Genomic DNA, 18086 nt, shown 5'->3' on the forward strand with positions numbered 1-18086 from the left:
ACAGCTTAGTGGCAAGTGTTAAAGAGAAGGCAAGGGAAAAAGACATTAGAGTGGGAGTCTGCTAAAGGCCACCTGAACAGGAAGACCTGGTGGATGAGGCCCTCTCTGAACAGTTAGGAGCAGCTTCACATTTACAAGCCTTGGCCCTCATGGGAGATTTCAACCACTCTGGTAACAGTCTGAAGGGCAATACAGCAGGGCACCAGCAATCTAAGAGGTTTCCTGGAGTGCATTGATAATAACTCCCTCCTTCAAGCGATAATGGAACTCACAAGAAAAGGTGCTATGCTGGACCTTGTCCTCGACAACAAAGAAGGGCTGGTGAGTGATGTGAATCTCAGGGGCAGCCTTGACTACAGTGAGCATGAAATGGTAGAGTTTAAGTTCCTCTGAGCATTCCAGAAGGTGCAAAGCAAGCTCACTACTCTAGACTTCAAGAGACCAGGTTTCAACCTTTTCAGGGATCTGCTTGGCTGGGTGTCATGGGATAAAGCCCTGGAGGGAAGAGAAGCCCAAGAAAGCTGGTTAATACTCAAGAACCCTCTCCTCCTAGCCCAGGAGCAATGCATCCCAATAAAAAAGAAGGCAGGTGAGAGTGGCAGGAGGCCAGCATGGATGAGTAAGGTGATCCTGGACTTTAGGGCATAAAAAGAGAGTCTATATGGAGTAGAAGCAGGAACAGGCCCCATGGGAAGTTTACAGAAAAGCTGTTCAAGCAGTCAGGGAGCAGGTAAGGAAAGTAAAAGCACAGAGAATATCAAATTTGGTTAGGGACATAAAGGGAAACAAGGAGAATTTTTGCAGGTACATCAGGAACTAAAAAAAGGCTAGGGAAGATGTGGGGACTCTCAAGAACTAAAGTGGAGACTGGTCATGAGGGATACAGAGAAGGCTGAGGTAGTCAGTGACTAATTTGCTTCAGTCTTCACTGGCAAGGGCTGTAGCCACACCACCCAAGCTCTGGAAGACAAGGGTAGGGACTAGGGAAAGGAAGATCTGTCCACTATAAGCTACGATCAGTTTCAAGACCATCTAAAGAACCCAAAGGTACACTGGTCTGCAGGGCCTGATGAGATCCACCCACAGATTTGGAGGGAAATGGTGGATGAAGTTGCCAAGCTGCTATCCATCAAATTTGAAGGGTCATAGCAATCTGGTGAAGTCCCTGCTGGCTGGGAAAGGGGAAACATAACCCCATCTTCAAAAAGGTAAAAAAAGGAAGACCCTGGAAACTATAGGCCTCTGTGTCTGGCAAGATCATGGAGCAGATCCTTCCTGAAGGGAAAAACAACTGATGTCATCTACCTGGACTTATGTAAAGAATTTGACACTGTCCCACGTGCCATCCTGGTCACCAAATTGGGAAAACATGAACTTGAGGGATGGACCATTCAGTGGATAGGGAACTGGCTGGATGGTCACACTCAGAGAGTTGCTGTCAGCGACAAAATGGAGAGGAGTGATGACTGGCATCCCTCAGGGGTCAGCACTGGGGCCAGTGCTTTTTAACATCGTTGTCAGTTATATGGACAGTGGAACTGAGTGCAACCTCAGCAAGTTTGCAGACTGTGTGGTCTGGCTGACACACTGGAGGGAAGGGATGCCATCCAGAGGGACCTGGACAGAATTGAGAGATGGGCCTATGCCATCCTCATTGTCCTGCGTTGCCACAGCCCGCTCTCACAAGCTCCCCTCCCTTCACACATTTAGGAGGGAAAGTAACACCAAAAAAATCCCTTCTGGCTTGAGATAAAGAGTTTACTGAGATCATACACTAACAGTTACCTTAGCAGAAGCCAGTGATAAAACAGTTCCCTCCACTCAAGCACACAGCAGGCAGCACAGTGGAGAAGACCAGCACCACAAACCCAGAAACTGGAGGCAGCAACTGCAACAGGAAGCCTCTCATGTTACCATCTGAACTTCAAGCCCCATGGAGCTTTGCTCTAGCCAGTGCTTTCATTTTGAAGTCAGCATTATGGCAGCATACTATTGAATATTCAGCAGCAGCTTCAACTCAACTCATGACGCTCATGAAGTTCAGTAAGGCCAAGTGCAAGGTTCTGCACCTGGGTCGGGGCAATCCCAAGCACCAATATAGGCTGGGCAGAGAACGGCTTGAGAGCAGTCTCAAGGAGAAAGACTGCAGGGTGTCTGTTGATGAAAAACTCGACATGAGCCAGCAATGAGCACTTGCGGCCACGAAGGCCAACTGCATCCTGGGCTGCATCAAAAGCAGTGTGACCAGCCGGATGAGTGAGGTGATTCTCCTCCTCTGCTCTGCTCTCATGAGACCCCCATCTGGAGTACTGTGTCCAGTTCTGTGGCCCCCAACACAGGAAGGGTATTTGAACTGTTAGAGCAGGTCCAGAGGAAGACCACAAAGATGATCACAGTGCTGGAGCACCACCCCTACGAGGACAGGCTGAGCAAGTTGGGGCTATTCAGCCTGGAGAAGAGAAGGCTTCAGGGAGACCTTACAGAGGCCTTCCGGTACCAGAAGGGGGCCCACAAGAAAGCTAGAGAGTGACATTTTTAGTGGGCTTGTAGTGTTAGGATGAGGGGGAACAACTTTAAGCTATAAGAGGATAGATTTAGACTGGATATTAGAAAGAATTTCCTTACACTGAGGGTGGTGAGTCTCTGGAACAGGCTGCCTAGGGAAGCTGTGGATGCCCCCTCCCTGGAAGTGTTCAAGGTCAGGTAGGACAAGGCCTTGAGCAACCTGGCCTAGTGGAATGTGTCCCTGCCCATGGCAGGAGAGTTGGAACTAGATGATCTTTAAGGTCCCTTCCAACTGTCCTGAAGGGTCAATCCCCAAACATGCCCTAGCCCAGACAATGAGCTAAGCACCTGTAAAGGTGCTAACCTCAACACTTCCTGGGGTCCAGATAAACATGTACCACGTGTAATTAACTTTGTAACACAGCTGTGAACTGTGTGTGCCCCTGGCCATGTTTGCATATGCCCCATCCTATAGATCCAGTTATCAGGGTTCTGTGTTACCAAAGGGCATCAATTGTCTTGGGATAGTATTGAAACCAGCCAAGAAGTCAGGCAACTTGCCTTGTTCTCACCCAGACAGCAACCAGAGCCAAATGCTGCCCAAGTAGCAGCTGAAGGGCTTGCTCTAGCAGACCAGCTACACCTGGCCCGTATTTTACCACAAAAGAGACAAGAGCCAAATGCTGCTTGAGTAGTAGCTGAAGAACTTGTCCTAACAGGCAAGGACTACACCCAGACCTTGCATCTGGACCAAGGCAGAAAGGGGAAAAGCTCCAAGTGAAGTGAATCCCAGAAGAGCCATGGAAACACTACAGCCTGGTGACAGAGCACACAAGAGAGAGAGGCCCCCCCTAGCCCTCTCCAAGTCAAGGGCAAGTTCCAGACCGTGAACTGGGCACAAGAGGAGAGAGGCCCCTAGCCCTCTCCAAGTCAAGGGCAACTCAAGTTATAGCCGCAGCATATGAGAAGATACCGGAGAGAGGAGCAAGTCGTGAGTACCCGGCTAATCTGCTACAGAATCCCATTGGTAGGAAACCACAGATCACAGAACCTTCATTTCCAACTTGAATTGCTGTGTTGGAAACTCTTAGATCTGTGTTTAAATTGTTTAACTGTCTTTGCATGTGGAATGTAATATCCACAACCGAATAATAGAACCTGTAAATATACTTTATAAATAAGTTACAGAGGTGTTTGAAGATACCACTGACAGGAACTATTAAATATAAAATACATAAAAATTCCATTTCATTACACCAACTTGAACCAATCTATGAATCTATGAAAGTTGACACCCACTCTTAACACTAAAAAAGAAGGAACAGGCAATAATGTAAGGAAAATTATTACTGCAAACTGATTTAGGCTGTGTGAACTGAATGACTCTATTTTCAAGATCTTCACTTCTTTTTGTTTAGAAAATAAAATTTTGTCCTAACTTACAGGACTTGACACAGTCTTAAAGTAGATCAGCAATAATTTAATATTTGGAATTATTTCAGTGTTGGTTCTTATCTTCCCAGGACAGATGATTCTATATATGTCTATGCAATCAGTACATCTCTGTTTGCATGCCTGAGCATCTGAAGAATAGTCACTAAAATAACTGTTTAGAACCTATTTTAAATATAGGGCCTATCCAGCTAAAAATAAATACTATGCAAATAAATTTCTTTTCAGGGCAGGTGGAAGGAGGAAGTGAAAGATTATAGAGCAGCATTGTCCTGGAATTAGTAGCACTTCTTGGTGAGTGTTCCAAACAAGGAACAAAAGTAATACATCATTCAGGAAAAGGACACTATGAATAGAACATAATTATTATTTCCAGCCCATAAAGTCTTCAAGTCTGATGTAAAAAGATTGTTAATCCTATGTGAATTGAGGCAAAATCTGACTTCTTCTGAATTTAAAGATCAGTTTAGCAATCTTTCTAACAATGTCTCCTCATATGTATCATGTATATTTATTGGCATTCCAAAAAGGTAGAAAATCTCTCCACAGCTTTCCAAACATAAATTCTTTCAAAGAGAGATTGAAACTCAGGTACAAGTGAGAAGCAAATGCATCAAGATGTAATGTTAAATATTTCTTGAAAGCAGCAATGGAGTGTGAAATGAGCACTAAATTCATAAATGGGAGACCTAAGTTGGTGATTCTCCAAAATTTGTTTCTGTAAGAATTGCTGTATTGTGCTGTATATTGTTTCTAGTTTGGATCAGTAGGAATTCTAAATGTCCAGAGCTACTTTCCAGTTTTCTGACTGAGAATGAGAATCTTTACATATTCTGGAAAACCAAAGTTGCTCTGAAAGATGCTTTGTGTTTTGCAGAACAAATCAAGATGCAGAGATCATAACAACTGTATTTACTTGTAACACATTAGTGGGTGTATGCTGAATTTAAATGCTTGTCTGTCTTGCTTTGCCTCTTGTTTTCAGTAAAAATCCGTAAGGGTGCTGTCTCCTTTTTACAGTTATGTATTAGCTGAATTGTTTGCTTCAAGTATTTTGTTACTGTTAAATCATAGAATCATAGAACTGTTGAGGCTGGAAGAGACCTTTGAGATCCTCAAATCCAACAGATCACTTAGAGCTTACAATTCCATTCCTGCTGCTAAGCTACTACCACTAAACCATATCCCGAAGTAACTGCGTTCATGTGTCTTTGAAATACTTTCAGGAACAGTAACTCTACCACCTCTCTGGTCAGCCCCTTCCAATGCTTGATAACCCTTTCTGTGAAGAAATTTTTCCTAACATTCAACCTGAACCTCCATTGGCACAACTTGAGACCCTTTCCTCTTGTCCTTTCACTTGTTGCATATGAGGAAAGACCAACACCCACCTCACTCCAGCCTTCCCTCAGTCATCTCTCTGAAGACTAAATGATCTTAGTTCCCTCAGCCATTCCTCATAGGCCTTTGCCAGCTTAGTTGCTCTTCTTTGGACACACTCCAGTACCTCAATGTCCTTCTGGTAGTGAGAGGCCCCAAACTGAACACACTACTTCAGGTTTGGTGGCCTCACCAGTGCTGAGTAGAGGGGGACAATCACACCCCTAGATCTGCTGGCCACACTATTTCTGATACAAGCCAGGATGCCATTGGCCTTCTTGGCTCATATTCAGCCAGCCATCAGTCAACACCCCCAGGTCTTCTGCTGAGCAGCTCTCCAGCCACTCTTCCTGAAGCCTGTAGTGTTGCATGGGATTGCTGTGGCTTAAGTGCATCACTTGACCTTGTTGAATTTCATACCATTTGTCTCAGCCCATCTATCCAGTTTGTCCAGATCTCTTTGCAGAGCCTTCCTGCCCTCCAGCAGATTGAAGCACCCACCCAACTCAGTGTTGTCTGCATACCAAGGGTGCACTCAACCCCCTCATCCAAATCATTGATAAATGTTTTAAACAGAATTGAGCCGAGCATCATTAGCACACTGTCCCACAGGTGTCAGCATGTCACTGCCAGGTTTCTCTCTAGCAAGCCTGGTCAAAGAGGCTGAAGTTCCTGCTGGTGACACCACTCATGAAGCCCAACATTGACTTGCTGTCTCTTCCTGGTTCTACCTTCATCATTCCTGGGGGGATGGAGGAGAACACAATTTGTGCTCCTGATCCCTTCACCAGTTGCCCCAAGAGCCTGAAGTCCCTCTTCATTGCCCTAGGGCTTCTCATGGCTGCCTCATCACTTTCCACTTCAAAGATCAATAGTGGGTAGTAATCAGAAGGCTGTACCATAGTAGGAAGCCTCTTTTTTACATCTTTGACACAGGCCCCCTGAAGGCCTTGGTGAAGCCCCATTTTTACCATGAGAGTATTGGAATACTGGAACAGGTTGCCCAGGGAGGTAGTTGAGGCCCCATCCCTGGAGATATTCAGAGTGAGGCTCAACAGGGCTCTGGGCAACTTGGTCTAGTGGAGGATGCCCCTGTTTACTGCAGAGGGAGTGGGACTAGATGACCTCTGGAGGGTGTTCCAACCCAGATCATTCTATGATTCTGATTCTGTGATTTTGTAATTGTTTGCGACCCTTTATAGAGCACTGTACCTGTTTTTCAAGGGGACTTGGGAGGTCTAGAGTTGTACTTAAAATTATGAGCTGAGAAATGGAACTATATTTTTAACATAGGTATGAAATCTACTTCAATCTTTCTAACCATAAATGTTTCGATTTACTAGAATAAGCCCTTTCCTAGCTGTGAATATTCATTTAACTGACTTTTTAATGAATGGTGAAATCCTAGCTCAATGCAGCTCTTTGAAGAAGGTGTGCCTCTACCTTCTAGATATTTTGATTTGTACCACTTCAGCAGATTTTTCTCTTCCTCATCTTGCTGCCATTTGTAAATATTGCATAAGAAAACTGGTGAGGTTTTCTGGGTGCTTTTTAATCAGCAAAATTAGCTAAATTCCAGTGACTAGTTCCTTTGAACTTCTGATTGCAAGGTGTAAGACTTAGTTTTGCATCTCCCACTGAATTTTCAGGAAGCAGGAAAGCTTTCTAAAATGACTGAAGCTCTGCAAAACAGTTCAATATTTAACAAAACTGCTATGAAAAGTCGCTTTTCAAGGAACAAATACACTGTGAAATTAATGATTTTAATATATTTGGGAAAGTTGTATTTGGAAATTATTTATTAGTCCAACAATGATGTTTTCTTTTTAATTATTTTTCCTTATATATATCTTGAATATTAGGGCTTTTTGTTGTGGGGTAGATTTTTTTGTTGGTTTGGTTGTTGGGTTTTTGGGGTTTTTTTTGGACTAAAGCCTTCTTGTGTAAGCAATTTTCTTCATTCCATGAATAGAAAGTTCATTTACAATCAAATATGTGCCTGGAATATTGGGATTTGCATTAATCAGAAACAAATGCATACAATCTTGGAGACAGAGAGCCTGCTGGCTCTTTCTTAGGAAAGCTTCCTTTGGCTTAGAACATATTTTTTCACCCTATTGCCAAAAATTTTCACACACTAATGTTTGATTCTTTATTTCACACCTAAATCCTATGTCACAACAATTGCCTTATCCTTAACATGCAGTTTTGTAACTAGATAAAGACCACAGAGGGAAGATATTAGCATTTGCTTAGTGTTCCTTTGAGATCTGTCCATCCAAGAAAGAAGATTCTAATTTTCTTGGGAGGATGCCAGGCTGGGATCAAAAACAAAATCCTGGAAAGCAGTAACAAAAACTATTGCTGCAAATATTAATCTTGGGCCAATGTTTATCCCCATAGTGAGGCACATCACTGTGTTGTAATATTTCAAATACTCTGCCTCTCTTTGCTGTTGTGTTGATGTGCACCCTTAGAAGTTCTTTCGGTTTCCCCATAATGTTCTGAAATATACCAGCTTGATTTGTCATGACTAATACTACACATGAATAGTCTCTTGTTTCAGGAGTAAAAACGTAGCAAGATAAAAAAAGAAGAGTAGTGTGTTGTGGTTTGGGGTTGTTTTTGTCGTTGTTTTATTTTGGTTTGAGTTTGTTTGTTGTTGTTGGGGTTTTGTTTGGCTGTTTTTTGTTTTGTTTTGTCTTGTGGGTAAACGGCACATGTTCAGTGAGGACATTAAACAGAACTGTATGGTACATGAATATAATAGTGTACTTATAGCAGGCAACTGAATTTGATCAAATCAAGCTTGTATACAGGGCTCCAGGGTTTGCTTTAGAACTGACAAGGTTCTGAGTAATAGTTGCAGAGGCTTAGGGGCAGGAAGGGAAGCAGAGCAGCTTTCTCAGCATGAAGGAAAAACTCAGAGTTTATACTGTTTAGACATTAATTTTCAGCATGCTTTAGTCTTTTGCATTAGAAATTTTGTAGTCCACTTATGTAGGATTTTCAGCAATGAATGTTACTGCACGAACAGTCAGCTATTAATTATGTAAGTTTTGATTGTGATTTTGTCCAGAATAATTTGTCGGTCCACGTCATTCTCCTGTTTTTACCCAGGATCTATTTTCTTGCTGCAAAGGTGTACCAAGCACTATACATTTATAAAGTTCTCCCAGTGATGTAAGAAATTAATAAATAAAAAGGCCACTTCAGAAGCTGCCTTTAAAGACAACTTACAACAGCCAGATCTAGATTTTTATAATCTTTTTCTATCACCACTTTCAAAGAAGTCAGTTCTAAAGCCTCATGATTTACATGCAGAATTCTCGTGTTCCTTAGATGCCAGCTAGGCTGAGGCACTAACCACCTTCTTGTCTGAGCTACTGAACTATTCACTGAACTTTTAAGAACAAATAAAGCTCACAGAGAAGACCCTGTGGTTAAAAAAAAACAAACCAAAACACTGATATTGCACAGATGAGACTGAGCATCTCTGGTGTGGGTGCTGCATGGAGGCTTTTCATGATAATTCAGTTGGATTTTTTTATGTAGTGGTTACCTTGTCTTGTGTGTTATATTGCTGTACCGTTCAGAAGTACTGGGTGCCAGGAAGCTTTTAAGGAGCTGAAATTCGATGGAAGTTGGTGAGGGGAAAGTGCAAAATAAGGCTTAGTTTTCCAGAAGTCCATAAGAAAATTCTTGCAGAGATCTCAGTATTTTTGTTTCCTCTTAAAAAAGGAGCTCCATCTTAAAATTCAGCTTTTTTGAGAAGCTTCTGAGTTGATTTTTGGTTTTATTCTCTTAGTCACCTCCCGGTCTATGCATTGCAGCACACTCCTCTGTGTGAATTGTTTAATATTTAATAATCAGATTTGGGGATACCTGTGACCACAGGTCTCAAAAAAACCCTACACTGAGATAATTATCTTTTTGCTACTCAGTAAAAATGCAAAACTTCAGAAAATTTAACAGCATGCTGTCAGCTAAGCAACCAAGTTAACTTGTCATATTCCAAACAGGGTCCCATTTGTCCTAAGGTGTCAGACCACACCTGACAAATTATAAATTTGATGATTCATAAACTGTGGCTAACTGGGGGGTGGGGAGTCTAAGGAAGATAATCCTATTTGATAGAAAAAACAGTGTGTAATCATCAGCTGACAAAGCAAAAATATGCTTAGTGTGAAAGGTGAATGTTTAATAGAAACCTCATCTCCATTTACACAAATGCCAGTGCTTTGAAAGGTGGTTTCTTTTCTTGTTGCTACCTAACAGGGAAAAAAACAAACAAACAAAAGGCATAGTTCTGTACTTGGACACTTCTAGCTCATTTTCCTCTGCAGTTCCTGACTTTAGATATTCAATATATTATTTAATAGATACCTTTTGGATTCTTTTATATGTAATATATGTAATGTATAGTTTCAAAATTGTTTTTGAGATTTATTTCTCCCCCACCCCAAGGTTGTAGGAAGACTTGGAGGAGGGAAGGGCTGGATTTCAGTTCTTAATGAGAGATTTAATGTATTTCTTAATTAAACAGTGTTTAATGCATTAGAATACGACCCAAGGCTCTCTTACAAGCAGTTACTTGTTCACTGAAGTTAAAAGCTTATTCATCTGAAGGTTTCACAATCAGTCTTCTGGTTGATGCTTAAGTTTTTGTACAAATTGTATTTCAAGTAGCAATTTAAATATTTCTGTACACTGTTAGTACATGGCCACATGCAGCAAACCCACAAGACCCTGAGGTACTCAAATATCTCTGAACAAAGCAAGCCACAAGACCATGTATAAACAGATACAAATAAAGGGGGAGAGGGGGAGGGGATTGCAAGGTGCTAGAAGTCTGTGTACTGTATAAATATCTCAGATACCAAATAGATAAGACTGTAGCAACAGCAAAAGAAAACATAAGCAAAGCCAGTTACTTTGGGCCATAAACGAAGGTTAAAGTATGCAGTTCCTCTTTGCTCTTGGACAAAACCCAGCACTAGAGACAGACGGCTGCTTAACAACTGCCTTTTCCAGCATGTGTAGCTGCCTGTGCCCTTCACTGATGGTACCAGTGTGCTAATCCAGAAAATGGAGATTTACTTAGTGTGCTTTTCTGTTGCCCTGGAATGAAATGTTTTACTGCAAAAACGGAAAGTCTTACATAAGCTGCATTAGGCTTGGTGTGAAAGTCGTAACTGATACATGTGGTGGGGGTTGGTTGTTTCTTAGATCTTTTATGTTGCTCTAATGAACTGTGTTTCAGTCTTCTTTGCAAACTACCGAAGGATGATTGTTCCTTGCTAATTACCCTTACTAAAGTAACTGGTGAGTTAGGTGATGTGGTGATAAGTCAGAATGATGTTCATGAGACAGAATATACTACAGAGAGATAGCCCCCCAAAAAAGCCAGAAACAAAACAAGTGAATTGCTTCTTGAAGCACTGCAAGCAAGGGGGGAAATATTTGAAATACATATATATACATATATTTATATATAAAATGAAAGAGAGAAACTCAAGAAATGGTAATATTAAAGAAGGCCTAAGAGTGATAGCAGGTAGCATGGTAGTTGCTAAGTTACGAGGCAATTTTGGACAGCAGCTGTGGAGGCAAGGATGGTTTAACAGAGCTGTGCTGGAGTTCCCATGTTCAGAGATTATATGGAAGCATTATGTCAGCATCAAATCATCGCACACAGTGCACAGAGATTCTGTTGCTGGGATTCTGTGGTGCTGGAGAAAGAAGCTGCCTTACTTTCTGCCCCATTTAGGGCAGAGGGAGGTGGGGGCACCAGCCTTTGTGCCTCACTCTGTCCCACTCTCAGAGCAGTCCTCCAAATTCCAGCTCCTGGTGGGATAATTATAGAGGGAAATACAGATTTTAAGAGCAGAGAGATAGTTCCTGCCTATTTTTCATAGTGCTTACCTACCAGGGCTGCAAGCACTTAAAAATTCTGCCTTCTCAGAAGAGATCCTAGCCTGCCTGAGGATAGGAAACAATGGCCCTTGGCATAATCTTTTCTGCAGAGGGGACGGAATAGGCCTGTTGAATGATAAAAAGGGACTCTAATCTTTTGCTGGGATCCCAAGGGCTGAAAGGCTTTTCTCCCAGAATGAATTCTAGCCTTTCCAAAGACAAAGAATGGTGAATTCGGTAATGAGTCCCTAGCTAGCCAGCATCATAGATTTGCTATATTTAAACCTTGTCCCAGGAGACCTGTGTGCCAGTTGTGGTTGTTTTTTTCTACTTTATTTGTGGTTTCTGCTTCCATAGAGCTCAGGTCTTGTGAAGGAGATTGATAATTGTGGCTAAGTGCCAGCACTAGGTATTGCACAGACTTTCTTGCAGTGATGCAGTGGGCTGACGTAGGCTGTTTCCAGAATCTTTATTTCATTCTTTCTGGTTTGTGATCAGTGTTATTTAACTGGTCAGACTTCAGAAGCCACATTTGATCTGTATGACAATTATGATTCTCTGAGTGCTTTCCCTAGTATGTCCAATTTAATTTGCTATGGGTTGCTACCTCCACTAGAATGTGTGAGGGTGTTTGGGGGGTGGTGGTGGGGGTGCATGTGTGTGCTTCTCAATTGTTATAAAAGAAAGAATATTTGCAAAATTGCATTACAAGAAGTATCATTTTACCAAGGGTAGATAGTGCCAGACTAATCCTTTGATAATAACTGTATAACAACCTTTGTAGACAAAAGTAATGCAATAGATCTCATAGATCTTGGTTTCAGGTTCCACATAATCTAACTTGAAGAAGTTACAAAGATAATGCTGTAGCTTCATGATGGCAAGACAAAATGAGTCCTGTTTGCTGGTGTTCGAGAAAGACCAATTCAAGCTGTAAGTGTTCTATAGAAAGGTTACTGAGGTGATCAGAAACATGATTTATTTAGCCTAACAAATGAAAACTGAAGCTAAATTGACTCTGGACATGCTCTCAAGGGTACCAAGTTAGTAACAAACACATGAAAAAGGAATGAACTCTTCCAAGTGAAGGACAGAGACTTGCCATTAAGTACATTTAGGATGGAAATTATAAAGATGTTCCTGACCATCAGAAAATTTAGGATTTGGAACAGCAGCAAGAAGAAATCTGTTTGGAAGACTAGCATGAACCAACAAAGACAAGACTCCACAGGGAACTTACCTCTGTTGTAGTTTTGTATAAAAACTGGAGGGAAATGCTGTCTATTTTTTTGGCTATCTGGAAACTTTTACTGGAGTTGACGTTACAACATCATATCCATTGGTTCAAGTGTGAGGACTATGTCAGCATATTTTTTACAGTAATTTCAGTAGATCAAAGAACCACATGTCATGCCCTACTGATCAATGAGTATGAAAAATGTGATTTTAAAAAATTGTGTTTTTTAGTCTTCTAATCCTCTGCCAATGCATTCAGGATAATTTACTGTAAAACTGAAGGCAGTGTTCCCCTCTGCTCCCCTCAATACAGCATGAGTTTGAAAAGGGAAACATCTACATTCTGAAGTGCACTAAGCCTTATTTTCATCTTGAAATAACCTTTTAAATTCCTTTAAAGGTATTTTTAATATATATGAACATCTAATTATAGCTAAAGTTAATTTGCATTTCAATTATCCTCCCTTCTTGCTAGGTCCTCAGCAGATGAACAATCCTAGGAAGAGCCTAGGTGCTCCCTCTCTACGCTGCTACAGCATGGTGGAGCTTCTGTCCTGCTCTTGGAAAGTCCAAAGGTGAAAAAGGGTAAGTGTATATATGTGTGTACATGTGCAGAGAGGGCAAGGAAGGACTTACCTGCCCCATTTTGCATTCACTTTGCCCAGCCCTTGTGTTTATGCATATGGCAACGTCTGTACACATAGTCTTGGTATGGACAAAAGAGTTTATCAGACTGCTCTTTAAGCCACTTCTCAGACTGCCAAAATCCTTGGCCCATAAGCAGTGTGGCTGGTTTACAGCTGTCTTGACTTCCCTTTATGATCTGCACCCTCCCTTCTTGGTCTCAAACTGCAAAAGTCCACAGCCTTAGTACCTTGTTCTTCAGTCTGGGCACTGCCCAGGGGTATCTCTGCTGCTCGTCACTGTCCTGGTCCTTTAAAAGACCTCTTGCCGGAGATCCGGAGCAGTATTTCAACAGCTGGTCTTGGCCCAACTGAAGACTGATAGGAAGTTGCAGCCATTTTGAGGGCATGGACTCCAGCACCATCATCCATCTCTCAGATGTTGCAAGGCTGCACTGCAAGCCTCTGTTTTCTCATGCTTTGTTCTGTAGCCCAACACTGCTGGCAACACCATGTTTTGCCTTTGATGAGAAGATATATCTGCTCTTCCTGACCATCTTGCTGTTACCCTACCCTCTTCAGCCAATACAAGAATTGCCATAACTGAGATGTTAATGTATGATGGGTAGGGATTGGAGAGCTGCAAGCCTTTGCTTTGCTTGTCCTCAGTTATTCTTTATGTAGGTTTCCTGGGGAGAAATAGATAAGGCCCTTTAAAGAAGGTTCTTAACTGGGAGCTTGGCAAAGGGCAGTGGGAGTGTATATTGAAGAAACTGGAATAAACAACAAACCCAAAATACGAGGTTATGATTCAACAAAATATGCCATAAGGCAGCACTTGAGCAGACAATGTTTATTGCTCAATGTGGTATAAAGTCCAGGCAGTGTGTAAATGCAGTCCAATGGAGCTTTTCTAAAGCTGGAAATGAAGAGGTGCAGAGAAGCATGTTTTCCTTTGGAAAGGGGCAATAACGATTGTGCAGTAGACTAGAAACATTTATCCATATAAAATATCTCAGTGTTAGCAGCAGCAGATCTTTAGACTCTTTCGAAAACACATTGTTTTATTAAAAAAATTAATCATTCAATTGTAGTGTAAGATAGCAGGTCAGACACCATTTCCTAAACAAAGTGTTGCAGCTGAAAATTACTGTGGGAAAACTTCCTAATTAGCCTTGTTGGGGTTTTTGTTGTTGGTGGTGGTTTTTAAGAGAAAAGTAGCTGAACTTCTGAATCTAGTTTCCTGTGGAAACAAAGCTTACGCAATCAGTGTTTGTCCCGTACCTAATAATTTTTGTAACCATTCAGCAAATCAGATTTTAACTAAAGTTGAAAGAGCAATCATGTTAGACACAATTCTTTTGTTAAGCATTGCATGAAATCTGTCAGCAGGATAAGGGGCAGAGAGTCAGGTTACTGCCTTGACTGAAGAAAAGGCGAGAGGATCTCAGCCACTGCAGGTTGCTTGCCAGCCAGCTGGCCAGCCAGCACACACGTGCCAACATGGAGTATTTTCATAGCTCCAGACTAGCCCCAGAGTCTGTTGTCTCTTGGTAGTGACAGTGTCATCAGAGGCACGAGGAGAGCTGGGATTATTGTGGTGGAGAAAGAGATGTGGGACAAAGGACACAAATCCGTAGGAAATCAGGCTTCGTTAGTTCTGCTGCTCAGGAACAACATGTTTGTCCAACAATAGCTTTCTGCCCAAGCACATACGTCAGAACCAGATTAGATTTCTATTTGCATACCTCCTTACCTTTCTCAGGAATGCCTCTGGTATAAAACGCCTCAGTTTCTTTCCTCCCTAAGGCATGAGTCCCTCCTGGACAGCAACTGTAAAACTTGCATCTTATTTCTTAATAGATTTATTACTTTGTTTACTTAAAGTCAGATGAACTGGGTTTAATAACAACATCAAATGTTTGCTGCTTTTTTTAATCCTCTTGGCTCTTCCGAAACAACATAACAGAAAGAGAGCAAATGACTGGATGCAATTCCATGTTGTGCACACACACTGAGAGCAAAACCTGAAGACAGTATTGTTGTGAAATGTAAACAAGGCATAAATTTATCCTACAGAACCCTTACAGATCTGAGAGGGAAAGAATCCAATGGATTTCTGAAGCATAGGATGAGCCTGTAGCACTGACAGGAAGAACAGGATTTTTTTGTTTTCTTGTAAACTGAGCACATTTTACATTTACTTGTTGAAATAATGAGCACGGGGGAAAAAAAACAAACCACAAGGAAACTTCTACAGTCACTGTTCCAGAGAATGCTGTAGTATCCAAGGGAGTTTTTAATCTGCAGGGAGTGAGAAGATAAATTGTACTCCTTGGTCTCTCTTATGTAGTCTAAGGTCTGTGTTACGCTCATTAGAATGATATCAGTGCTTCTAAATTAAAGTAGCAATGCCCAAATTCCAGAGGGATGTGTGTCACAGTAATACATGTGCTAGTAATTAAAACAAGTTTTCAAATTGCTTCAGTTTCAGACAAGAGCCTTTTTATGCAGCTGTGTAATAAAAACCCCAGGAAGCTAGAACCAAAATGTGAGGCAGCATCAATACATGACATGGCCACTGACACAACGTGAGATCTTGTGTGCTATTGTTGCCACTAGCCACAGCAAAGAAAAGCAGTGTTTTCAAATACTAGGTTGCATTTCAGAAGCTGAGCTCTTACGGAAGTCCGTACGCATCTCACCTCAATATTCCTACTACCAACTAGTTTAAAAATTCACTGCAAAGAATAACTAGTCACCTAGAAAGAAAATGAGATACGATTAAAATGACAGCACTGGGCTACTCAATATCCAGTCATTAGAATTGTGCCTTTTCAAGGGCAAGTATTTGATGCTTCAGGGGAAAAAAAAATGCTCAAAGAGCCAAGTCAGCTCCACTACGCTTCATGAAGGTGGGGGATAGACCTTCCTGATCCCCCCATGGACAACTGGTTTGTGAAAAGGAATACAGAGCAATTACCCTAATCACAGTCTTAGCAAATGCGATTAATGATCAAACAGTTTTCCAACGTTTTGGCAAATCCTATCTTAGTGTTATTTGCCTTGAATTCCTCCCACAGCAATAAGCTGTGTAAGCTGACAAAATGCAAATGCAAAAAGCACTACCTTTTGTGTCCCTTGGGTGCTGTAACTTGATTATATCCAACCTACACTTTAGTAGCTGACCTAATTTCTTCTGTTGTTATAATTTTAGAAGGAAGTTTTTACAGGCTCTTTGTACGTGATATGGATTAGTACTCCAAGGTATCTTGGACAAAAAAAAAAAAGAGGTGAAAAATAGTCTTTTGTTCCTGGTATACTGTTGGTTTAATTTAGTTGGCTGAGTTTGGTGGAGAAACAGAGGAGCCTAATTTTAAGACTTTCTAATTTTGTTCACCTTGTATTTATGTGTTCTGAGGCTAAAATAAAGCTTGTGTGGCACATGTACTGTGGCTAGTGAATTAGCTCCAGTCATCAGCTTAACTGCTAAGAAATTTCACACTGAGCCAAACCTAACACATTGGTACAATTACAGTCCAGCAGCTCAGATCTACTTTCAAAACAAACACCTCAAATGTATCATTAAAAGGCTAAAATACACCCACTGGCAAGGCCTGTACCCCAATAATGGGCTGAGCCAAGGGAACCCTGCTAAAAGTAACACTTTGCCTTGTGCAGTGGCAAAGGAGCTGAGATTTGTCTCATATGATTTTTGCAGTAACTTGCTGTAATCTGTCAATGTTTGCTCAGTCACACCTAGTCAAACTGGTTTATGTTGTCTCCTGCTTCATCATTTGTAAGTAATCCTTTCTCTTTTTTTTTTTTTTTTGACTTGCTGGTGCTCACAGTTGTGCTAGAATTGTTATTAGAAACTACCAAGATGGAAAAAATAGACTTTAGATTTAACTGCTGGAAATCACTTGCTTTTGGTATATGTTCATTTAAGCAATTAATACATATGGCTGAGTGCAGCACTGTGCTTCAGAGTCCTGCCAGCCCTTCCCTCTGTGGTTCAAGGAACACAGCATTGAGGAATCAGAAAGTGATTTTTGAATGGCATGAGCTGGAACCTTTGCCCTTGCTCCCAAGGGGAGAAAGGCTGGCTTGCAGCAATTTTAAATAAAGGAATGCAGACTCTGGGGAGATGAAGCCTCTTGAATAGCTGTGGCAAGAGCCTTAATTTGGAGTAAAGCATTCCGGGACTAAATAAATGGCACACACTGGAAGGAGTCTGCAGAACCTGTGGATGAGTAACCTGGGTTGTTGTGCTAATGAGATGATGTTTTGTTTTGACACCTACTCCTGTAGAGAGAGACTGAGTCAATTTGTCTTGGCCTATGTCATGGGGAGGGGGAGGCTAAGATTTATTTTTAACGACCAAAATAATTGTACATCTGCCAGGGAGTGCCTTGATTCCCTTGGTCCCCCCCACCACAGCTATGTAGGAGGTACAGGGAACTTTTCCTTTTAGCTCCCTCCATGCCTCCAGACAAGCCTCTCCAGACCTCCAGGCAGCTCCCTGCATGCCCTCCAGGCTTTTTAGCTGCTACACTGACGTCAGGTATTACTGCTTTTCCCCACCCTGGGGGCCAGCCTGGGAAACGGCTCACAGCAGGGCCAACCTTCTTGCCTCCCACCCCACCTACTCCAGACTGGGACCCTACAAGGTCCCCTGGTAGAGGGGAACATCTCTGCTGTCAGGAGTCCCCTTCTTCAGGGAGTATAGCTTTCTTCCCCTGCAGGCACTGCAATGCTCTCAGTCCCCACTGAGACAGCGTTTGATCTACCTGTTTTATCTTTGAGCACCCAGTAAAGCATTTAATATCTATAAAAATGTGTGTATTATATATCTTTTGACAGTGATCTAATGTACAATGGGAATAGGCTGGTCTAAGTCCCTTTTTATACAGCTTATCAACCTCCCTGATAAGGAAGACATAGTGTTTTAACTATATTGATGTAGCTGCAGTT

Source organism: Indicator indicator, chromosome 6 (assembly GCF_027791375.1).
Source record: "Indicator indicator isolate 239-I01 chromosome 6, UM_Iind_1.1, whole genome shotgun sequence".
NCBI classification, from domain to species: Eukaryota; Metazoa; Chordata; class Aves; order Piciformes; family Indicatoridae; genus Indicator; species Indicator indicator.